Below are 10,240 nucleotides of genomic sequence, written 5' to 3' on the forward strand. Positions count from 1 at the left end.
GTCCTCCACAGTGGCAACATAAATTATGGCTTGGGTCACAGGGCCGGTCACTTGTGTCGGATGTTATCGACTCACTCACATCCCGAGTGTGGCTTTTTCTGATCGGACAGAGCTATATGTTATCACCCACAATCGTAGGCTAATAGGCCTGCTCTGCACTGTATTTTATATATCTGAGCTAACCTATAGCCAATCATTTGGAGACTACAATAATAACATTAGGATTCTATATGGTTCACATCCCCTGATAAGGCCAACATTACAAAAGCTAAAATTCTGCATAAAAGAGTAGAAATGTAATCTGTAGATTGCGTCAATTATTTTGTATACATTCTTGTTGTTGTCAGCACCATTCCAACAGGTCAAATTCCTGGTATAGGCAACATGTAAATGTTATTTGAGAATAAAGCTGATTCTCACCATAAATAAAGTCTTATGGACATAAACAAAGTGATTAATAAGACATTTAACCAGTTAAAGTCAACTGAGAAATAAGAATGTAACCATAGCCAAACCAACAGATCAGAAGTAGCCTACACTGCTCAAAATTATCCTACATTTACTGACACATTCACAGGAGGTAAACAAGTCCCAAATCGAGATTCCAGAGCTTTCTCAGCATTTTTTCAATAGTAACATACCAACCCGAGATTTGGTGGACTCCTTCACCCTAGCCAACCCCACCCAACCCCCACACCTCACCAACCAGGCTCCCAAAGGGAAGGAACTTTGCCTCCTCTATACCCTGCATTTCTGTCAATAGAGTTCAAAGGGGTTATTCAATTCCTCTCTCCTTTTCTCCCTTCTTTTAGTGCGGGGGGTTTATTTCGACGTTTTAACATGTATTCCACCCAGCAATATCTCACTTTTATATATCCACTGCTAGGAAAGACATAACATTGTTGACATAGTTATAGGTCAGGCCATGCTGTTGGAAGGAAATGTGTGTTGGGGAGTCTAACAGAATTTTACAAGCAAAAGGTAAATGTTGTTGTTTTTTTATTCATTTAATTTGTTTAGGACAATAGGCCTACCAGCTAATCATGCGTTTATTTCAATGAGATTGTGATTTACTTTTGTCTACCTGGGAAACATTTCAATCATATGCACATTTTTACTTGGTTTCATGTAAGAAAGTCCCTTCTTGTCTTACTAGTAACATTCGTTAAGAGACATATATATTAAACGAAAATGTAAAGTATAAGGATTGTAAAACGCCCATACTTGTAGGTGTTTTGTTTGAGCAAACCAACGCTAGCTATCTAGATTAAATGAAATGTTTTTAAACGAGCTTTTCTTTCTAATAAGAGTTATTTATTTGAAATTCAATCAAATTGAACTATTTCCTTTATTGGGATTAGGATTTAACACTACAATAGAGACGGAAATTCCTTGAATAGCCTAAATTAATAAATTGTAGGCTTCCACAATTCAAATCAAAGTTTTGAACTGATACATCTTTACTTTGAGTAGACTAACGCCCTAAACATTTAAGAGATATCTGAAAATTCCCATCGGCAAATTCATTCTAGAAAGTGGTGTGAACTATAAGAATCACATGGCCTACATTTTCTGTTGTTTATTTAATAGTTAGTCATTCAACGACATATGCTGCTATGTGATTTGAGATAAATGTTAAATAGGAGGACACAAAGCCTACAAATACTTGAATGAAATATCAGTGACGTCAGAGGGTAACATGAGTGAGAAGCGCCTCTCTCCGCCCCCGGCAAGAAAGACGCAATTGGCTTGGGAAAGCCAAACTATTTACAGAAAACTGGCATAGAACAAAGAATAGCGCCTGTGCACGAATTCTCGTCATTTTATTGTAAAAATATAGGTATGGTCAGTAATTGTTTTCCTATGGCCACGTTTGTTTAGAAATAGGCTAAACCGCGCTAGCTTGTTTGATTTTAATGTTTTCATTAATTCCTTCAGGTACCTAACAAAAAAGCCAAATGCATGGAAAAATACATGCATTTTGGTTTTAAACTAGCTTGAACCGGAACAGTTTGATCTGAGAATAGAATGCATGGCCTATTTGATAGGACTACCCAATAATGCATCTTGTTTTCTAGTTAACTAAAACAAGAAGTTCAATGTTAAATATGCTAACAATTCCTGTAGAGGACAATGGAATGGCATGTCCAAGTGGTGACAATATCGACCACATTGAGTCTGCTTACACCCAACTGTTGCGGTGTTGAACAGGTGTGTTCACCATGACAGAGAGATAGCCTATAAGGTCTACCAATGTATATTCCGAAAGATCATTGACTAACCTGTGAGCGACGGAACAGCCATTGTCATCCTCGTCTTTCTCTGTCTTCAGACGTGCTGCTGTGGACAAATTAACCCGTCGTCCTGATCGAATGTCTTTGTCCACTTGATTTTATTGTTGTGCTGAACTAATGAAACTGTCAAAGTGACACACGCTCATAGGCTACAGCCGAAAGAAGTGGACTGAATTCAAGCATGCACGTCGATTACCGGTACCGGCATATTTACAATGGCATTTCTGGTTATCTCCCGGTTGCCGGTAGATTATTTATTTCCACCGCTGAATATTTTATAGACAGTGTAATTTAAGCGGACCTGCGTGCGGGATAACCCTTGAAGATTTGTTTGAATTTGTCAGAGGAAATAATGATTGTTGACAGACAGGGTAACAGTGATAGTCTTTAAAAAAATGTGTCTAATAAATTAATAATTAGCCTAGTGTTTTCCATTCTTATAGGCCTACTCTACCTAAAATATTTATGAGGACGAAAGCCAAACCGTAAACCTACGTCATTTTGATTTATTCCTCAAAACATAAAGCTATGCTGGTTTTTAGATGAGAAATTAATTTATATTATTTTGTCATGAAAAAAAATACTGTTTTATAGCTTGGAATGGATGCGCATGCACTAAGGTTTATACTAACTGACTAAATTTTATTGTCTTTATTTTGTGTCGTAATAAGTAGCCCTAATCATAAAGTAGGCTGTTATCAACTTTCCCAACATATCTTAGAAAACACCCTCCATCAACAACCCTACCAGGTAGACTTGAGGGTTTAGGCTACTACATTAAACTAAAACGCCAATGACTACAAAATAATTGAAAACAACACAAAGGCCCGTTGGAAATAAGACACAACCTTTATTTAAAGGCACAATCTGTCATTTCAACAGCTTGACCCTTGCACTCAGACTTGGGGCCTGGGGAAATATAACAACTCTTAAATTCGTAGATGAAGCTATGAATGCAATGACTGACAGTCCATGAGAACGACTCAATTGTAAATATATCTTTTTTTAAACTAAGACTCAGATGTTTGAATGTATAAGTAGTAAAGCCTTTTTGCTCATAAACTGTTGTTCATCATGTATCAATATAGGCCATGTCATTGATTGCAATGATAAACAGCAGGAACTTTTACAGTTTCAATTGAAACATTCCTTTAACATTCTTTATTATATGGCACTACAATTTAACAACACAATATCGAAGGTAAATGGAGACATTTGCCACACAGGCAACAGAGATTATGGAGTGTGTTGCCTTTTTAATTATAGAGTGTTCCAAAAGCAGACACTAGGTTTTTCAATTCAGCATTGCACTGGTGTCACATTTCCCCTACACAAATCCCACCTCTTGTATCCCTGAAGGTCTATATTGCGTTAACTAGTAGCTCCCATGAATGTGACAGATGTATGTTTACTACATACAATTATAACTGTCCAAGTCAACTCATTACCAGTTGGAGATGAAGATCTGTAGGATTGGATAGGCTTAAACAATATGGCATTATCTTCATCGTGTCCTCTGATAGGCTACACCTATCCTTTTAGCTCTGTAGCTATAGGGTGTAGGTGTGGCTATAAGGGTTGTCTGGAGTTCAGTATAAATGATAAGCCATGTTTCTATCAGAATTGACACATTTTAAATGTTGTCCATTCTAGGCTACTCCCAGACATCTACCTGATACAGCCAGAGGAGGATTAAGATGGAGGGGGGAAAGTCATTTGAAAGCAAACTACTTTGAAAAGGTTGATGACGTCTTCATAAACTCATTATAACATTTCGATGTCATATTACATTAAAGGGGCAATCCTTAGTTGGTACATCCGTTTTTGGAGTAAAAAAATATCCATTGATTTTTGATAACTTATAAATGCCTCGTAAACTTAGTTCAACTGTCATACCACATCAGAACCTTTTTTTACTTCAATGTTTGTAAAAAAAAAAATAATAATAATAAAAAGCAAATGTAATCAAACTCTGTATTTCCTCAAAACATGGTTCAAACTATAAAATGTTGACGGTCAGTCCTTAGCTCTATGAATTTTAGAGGGGTTATATTTCTCCAGCCACATCCCGCAGCTTTTTTACTGAAACAGAGGCGGGGAAATATATTTTTATGGTTTCAATTAAGGGTTGCCCCTTTAAATGATTTATGCTATTTGACAAAGCACTAAATATGAGGAACTTTAGATCACCCGTTATGTATGAATTTGCTTCAATGATTTATGAAGCATTTATAGTGAATATGGAGGCAAACGCTCCATTAAGTTTTTCTTAAATAGCCTAGTTTGTTAAAAGGTAGTCAAAGCGATATGATGTTGCATGCACGACGTATATACAGTGGTTCAATTTTCGCAACAACTAAGAGTGTTGAAGCGTGAGGCTACACTTCGCTGCTGTTTTGGTCCCGTAGCTACCAACGTTGTAGCATCGTAAAGCGAACCCCCTTACACATGCGCAGATACTCTGTGTGACCATACGAGAGCAATGTCATCATCTCACTATCTGCGGTGCTGCTCGTGGCAACTTCATCTCATCATCTTGAGTCTACCTTTTAGTGAGACCTAAAACTTGATCTCGAACGGGAAATCTCAAGCTAAATTTAAACACATCCGGGTCAAAACGCAAGTCCCAGTTCCCGACACCTTAGAATTCTCCCCACAAAGGCCCACAGGCAATTTATATCAGTACCTGAATGGTCCCTAGTGTGGTACACAATCAGAGTGCTCGCAAGTCCACAGATAAGGATTAAAGATTCTCTGGGGGAATCGGGTAAAAAGGCTTCCAACCCGCAGTCAGACATATAAGCCTACTTTGTCCTGCATCCTCCAATATAAATACAACTTTATTGCAGTATACAAACAAAAACAAACACTAATTGAATTACACACAGGGAAGCCATTTTGCGTAGCTACTGTGTTACATATGGACAAACTATAAATTGGGTTTCATCGTAAAGAACTTTGACAGGTATTTTTGGACTTTGTAAATACATTTGATTTCATCATAATCCCACTCCCCCAACAAGCACATCTCTTATATATTATTATTATATTATTATTATTATTATATGTTATTATATCTCATATAATGACCCCCATTCCTCTCCTTCCCCTCTCCAGTATATGGAGCACCTGCATTTCAAAAATGACAACTGGAACACTGAAAACTCATGCGTTAACCTAAATTAACACATACATTTTCAAATATATGTTATGCTATTTTACTCAGAGGCAACAAGAGCAAAAACAAACAGTTTGCCTGAATAAATAAAATGGCATATTTTTTTGCGTGTGAACCATCCACAAATGAAAATATATGCTACCTCAGAAAAATCACTTTACACAGCTAGGAATTTGATCAGGCACATTGCCCTCATCCAGACAGATATGGCCTTTGCTTGTTTTAGCCTCCTGGTCTATCAACTGATTTGGGATCTGCTGCCCAATCTCATTACACTTTGACTTAATCATCTCAACTGGTCTTGGACCAGCGCTTGTTGGCGCATGCTCCTCAAGCGTCTCAGAGGCCCTCAGCTTTAGTAGGCCCTATTGGAGAGAATAGCGCCTCCTAACGGCTTACCATGGGCATTCACAGCAACATGCATGCCTCATGATTTCTTGGCAGGCTATTTTTAGTCCAATAGACCATTTTTCATTTAGTCCATACATTGACTGATTTTCTTCGTTTGTTTTTAAGATTATTTCTGATGTTCAATTAGGTCTCGATAAAATACAATCTCTTCTATAACTTTAATGTTCACTTTTTGTGCTGGTGTAAAGCACACTGCATTGTTTACATGTTTGTCATGGGTTATTGGGTGGTGTGGCCTGTTACCTTTAGTCCGCGGTTGACTGATACATTGTTCAGTTATCATGTTTTAGCCTACAATACAAAAAGGCCTGGTGACTTGAATATATATATTTTTTTTTATTGCTTCACGCTGGTCCTCTCTCCGGGGGCCTGTGCGCGCTCACTGTCTGGTACATTTTGTAGAATATTTAAACTTCTATCTGTCGATTTAATTGCTAAAGTTTTGTATTTATTTTATTAATCAAGAAGGATCCACAAATCAAGTAGTTTTTAACATGTAGGTGAGAGTGTAGGCTACTGTGCTCACATGCGTCATCTTGTGGTGGGGAACTGTTACAACGGTCCGCCATTTAAGCCTTGAGAAAAAGTAGTCCCTGTCTGTATGACAGATAATTATTGAATGAGACAATTTAAAAATCCAGTATCGTTTAGAAATCGTATTATATTCGTGAATGAATTCAAACTTGTCACTTCATCCCAGTCAAAAGTTAAGCTTATGACAGTTTCATTAAAATGTTAATGTATCTTATTGAACCATTTTTTTGGTGTGTGTAACCTCGTTTTTTTCAACCATTTCTATTCTTAAAACAATAAATTACCATTTTGAACGCTGTCTATAAACTGTCATTTTGCGCAATTTTTTTTATGGATATCTGACATGTTTATATGTTCAATTGCCTATTCTTTTGCATTTGTTTATTAAATTCGGTTTAGATTAAATGTTTATATACAAAGCATACCGTGGGGAATACATTTTTATAAAAATAATGTATTATTAGAGTGGAAAAACTGATCTTGAAATAATATAACTCAGGCCAAGTGCTGTACTAAGTCTGTTTTAGGCCTACCACTAATAAGCATTGCATATTCAGTGAAGTTTCACCTCATTTTAGCATTTAACAATACTAAATAATACTTAAAAAGGTCTGCTAAAAGTAGTTTGTAAATCAAATCAAATAAATCAAATCAAATTTTATTTGTCACATACACATGGTTAGCAGATGTTAATGCGAGGGTAGCGAAATGCTTGTGCTTCTAGTTCCGACAATGCAGTAATAACCAACAAGTAATCTAACTAACAATTCCAAAACTACTGTCTTATACACAAGTGTAAGGGGATAAAGAATATGTACATAAAGATATATGAATGAGTGATGGTACAGAGCAGCATAGGCAAGATACAGTAGATGGTATCGAGTACAGCATATACATATGAGATGAGTATGTAAACAAAGTGGCATAGTTAAAGTGGCTAGTGATACATGTATTACATAAAGATGCAGTCGATGATATAGAGTACAGTATATACGTATACATATGAGATGAATAATGTAGGGTATGTAAACATTATATTAGGTAGCATTGTTTAAAGTGGCTAGTGATATATTTTACATAATTTCCCATCAATTCCCATTATTAAAGTGGCTGGAGTTGAGTCAGTGTGTTGGCAGCAGCCACTCAATGTTAGTGGTGGCTGTTTAACAGTCTGATGGCCTTGAGATAGAAGCTGTTTTTCAGTCTCTCGGTCCCAGCTTTGATGCACCTGTACTGACCTCGCCTTCTGGATGATAGCGGGGTGAACAGGCAGTGGCTCGGGTGGTTGTTGTCCTTGATGATCTTTATGGCCTTCCTGTAACATCGGGTGGTGTAGGTATCCTGGAGAGCAGGTAGTTTGCCCCCGGTGATGCGTTGTGCAGACCTCACTACCCTCTGGAGAGCCTTACGGTTGTGGGCGGAGCAGTTGCCGTACCAGGCGGTGATACAGCCCGCCAGGATATTCTCGATTGTGCATCTGTAGAAGTTTGTACTACACAAATAGGCTAAGATTTCTGAAAAGAAAGTTGTTTCCACACATGATAGAAGTTTAAACCTTTATTTATTTACCCTTTAAAACAAATCTACATTGCTCTGAAGCAGGCCAGACATGTCACCCCAGTATTCCTTCACATATTTGTTTCTAAATAGACACATACACTACCAGTAAGTAGTGATACATTAGATAGCATTGGACATCAGTCGAGAGAGTCAAAGTATCAAAAAACAGTGTATAGACCTGATGGAATTTGAGCAGGAGTGATAGGCTAAATCTCCCTGAATTAAACAAAACAATCTGAATAGAAAAATGTGTATGCTCTTCAAACACTGTAAATGAAGAATTATTCATGTGTAGGTTTGGTTTACAGAAAGAAAAAAAACACGATTTCATGGTTTTGTTTTGAAGACTTTACATGTGTAGTTTCATGTTATCAAGTTAACTTCACATGAAAACATGTGCTTTTCTTATCTTATCAGAATGAAAAAAATTCACATATTTGCCATAATGTTTTGATAGATTTTTTGTAACTACATTATGTGTTGCAGTTATGCCTGAATATAGGTTGTCATACCTGTTTATGCATGTTAATTGTGTTTTTAAAATTGTCAAACTAAAATTGTCAAACTAAAAGCCAATTTCACTCTATTGGGATAATTGAAGGAATAAAAGGCTATACATTTTTAAAAAAGGGATGAGATTTGAAGCCTTATAACATTACAATTTTGTCCATCGCAAACACATTAGATTAATTCAAATTTTAGTTTAAAAAAAGAGACAAATTAAATATTACAACCATTTAAATTGTCAACTTGTTTAAAGCATGCTCTTTTGTGTTGTGTTCAATAACTGCCCAGATGGAAATGAGATAAATACATGTTTGGTGTAACAGTATCTGTGATCACTGAAGGATATTCTACAGATTGATATAACATCCTGCAGTATCCTGTCTTTCATTTTGCTTTGTGGTTGTATTTTATATGCTTGCTTATGCTACCTCTTGGCTCGGGTTCCCTTGAAAAAAAGGATTCCTATATCAATGAGTTTCAGCTGAATAAATAAAAGGGTGAAATAAGATAAAATGAAACCATGGAGCTGTTTCATGTGACATATCTTCAGTTAGGATCTAATGGGTTGCTTTTTTTCATGAGAATGTTTTTGTGAATTAATATAACCACATTCCAGATGAAGAACATTTCCTCGTACATTTTTTATTTTTTTAACCTTTATTTAACCAGGCAAGTCAGTTAAGAACAAATTCTTGTTTTCAATGACGGCCTGGGAAAAGTGGGTTAACTGCCTGTTCAAGGGCAGAACGACAGATTTGTACCTTGTCAGCTCGGGGGTTTGAACTTGCAATCTTCCGGTTACTAGTCCAACGCTCTAACCACTAGGCTACCCTAGGCTACATGCTGTTGACATGTTGGGTAATTTCCCTTTGGATCTCGCATGTAAACTCCCACAACAAGCCATTCTATTATGTTCCATCTAATAGTCCCACAGAGAAAGTTTAATACTGATTTGTTTTTTTTAAACAGATCAAATATGTGGGTATAAAATACAGAAAAGGTGCATTGAACAGCATATCCCATCTATTTACAACAATGTCGTAAGTATCCAGGATTGTGACGTTGGTGGGGTTTTGCCAAGAGAAAGGAGTTAGTGACCATTCATCCTTGGCTAATAGAAAATGTACTTGAAAGAAATGTAGTGTGTATTTCCAGGTATATGGAGAAAAACACTGTGAACATGAAGAAACTCCAACACTGGTGAAATGTAAGGGATCTCAGAAGATCCAAAAAGTGTAATAGCCTCGTTCTGATGTAGAGTTTAACAGTTCCAATCAGCTCTTTCAACATTTACATCAAGTATTGCACATCTTGTATTTGAAAAATAATAAACTCTAACCAACACATCAGTCAACAGTTCTTCAGTGTTTACATGAACGAAAGGTCTAGTGATAAATGTTGACTGTAATTTCTTCATTCTTAAATACAAAATGTGGTTGGAAACGCTAGAGGAGCACAAAGTGTTTGAACCTGGAAACATTAGAAAAATGTAGCAGAACGAATGTCTGACAGAAGCCATACGTAATACATTGCTTCCTACCGGCCAATTTCCATAATGGCTTCCTTCCCTCTCAGAGATAGAGAACTCATCTTTGTATCTGTGCATTTATTTGTGATTGAGTATCATACACCTGCCGGTGCCCAGCCCCCCATGGGCATATAAGACACTACAGAGCATAACAACATTTGACAAATTATTCACATACAATAATTGTCAGTGACAGCATGGGCATCGACATTGAGGCTTTCTTCATTT

This window comes from Oncorhynchus masou, chromosome 19 (assembly GCF_036934945.1).
Source record: "Oncorhynchus masou masou isolate Uvic2021 chromosome 19, UVic_Omas_1.1, whole genome shotgun sequence".
Taxonomy (NCBI): domain Eukaryota; kingdom Metazoa; phylum Chordata; class Actinopteri; order Salmoniformes; family Salmonidae; genus Oncorhynchus; species Oncorhynchus masou.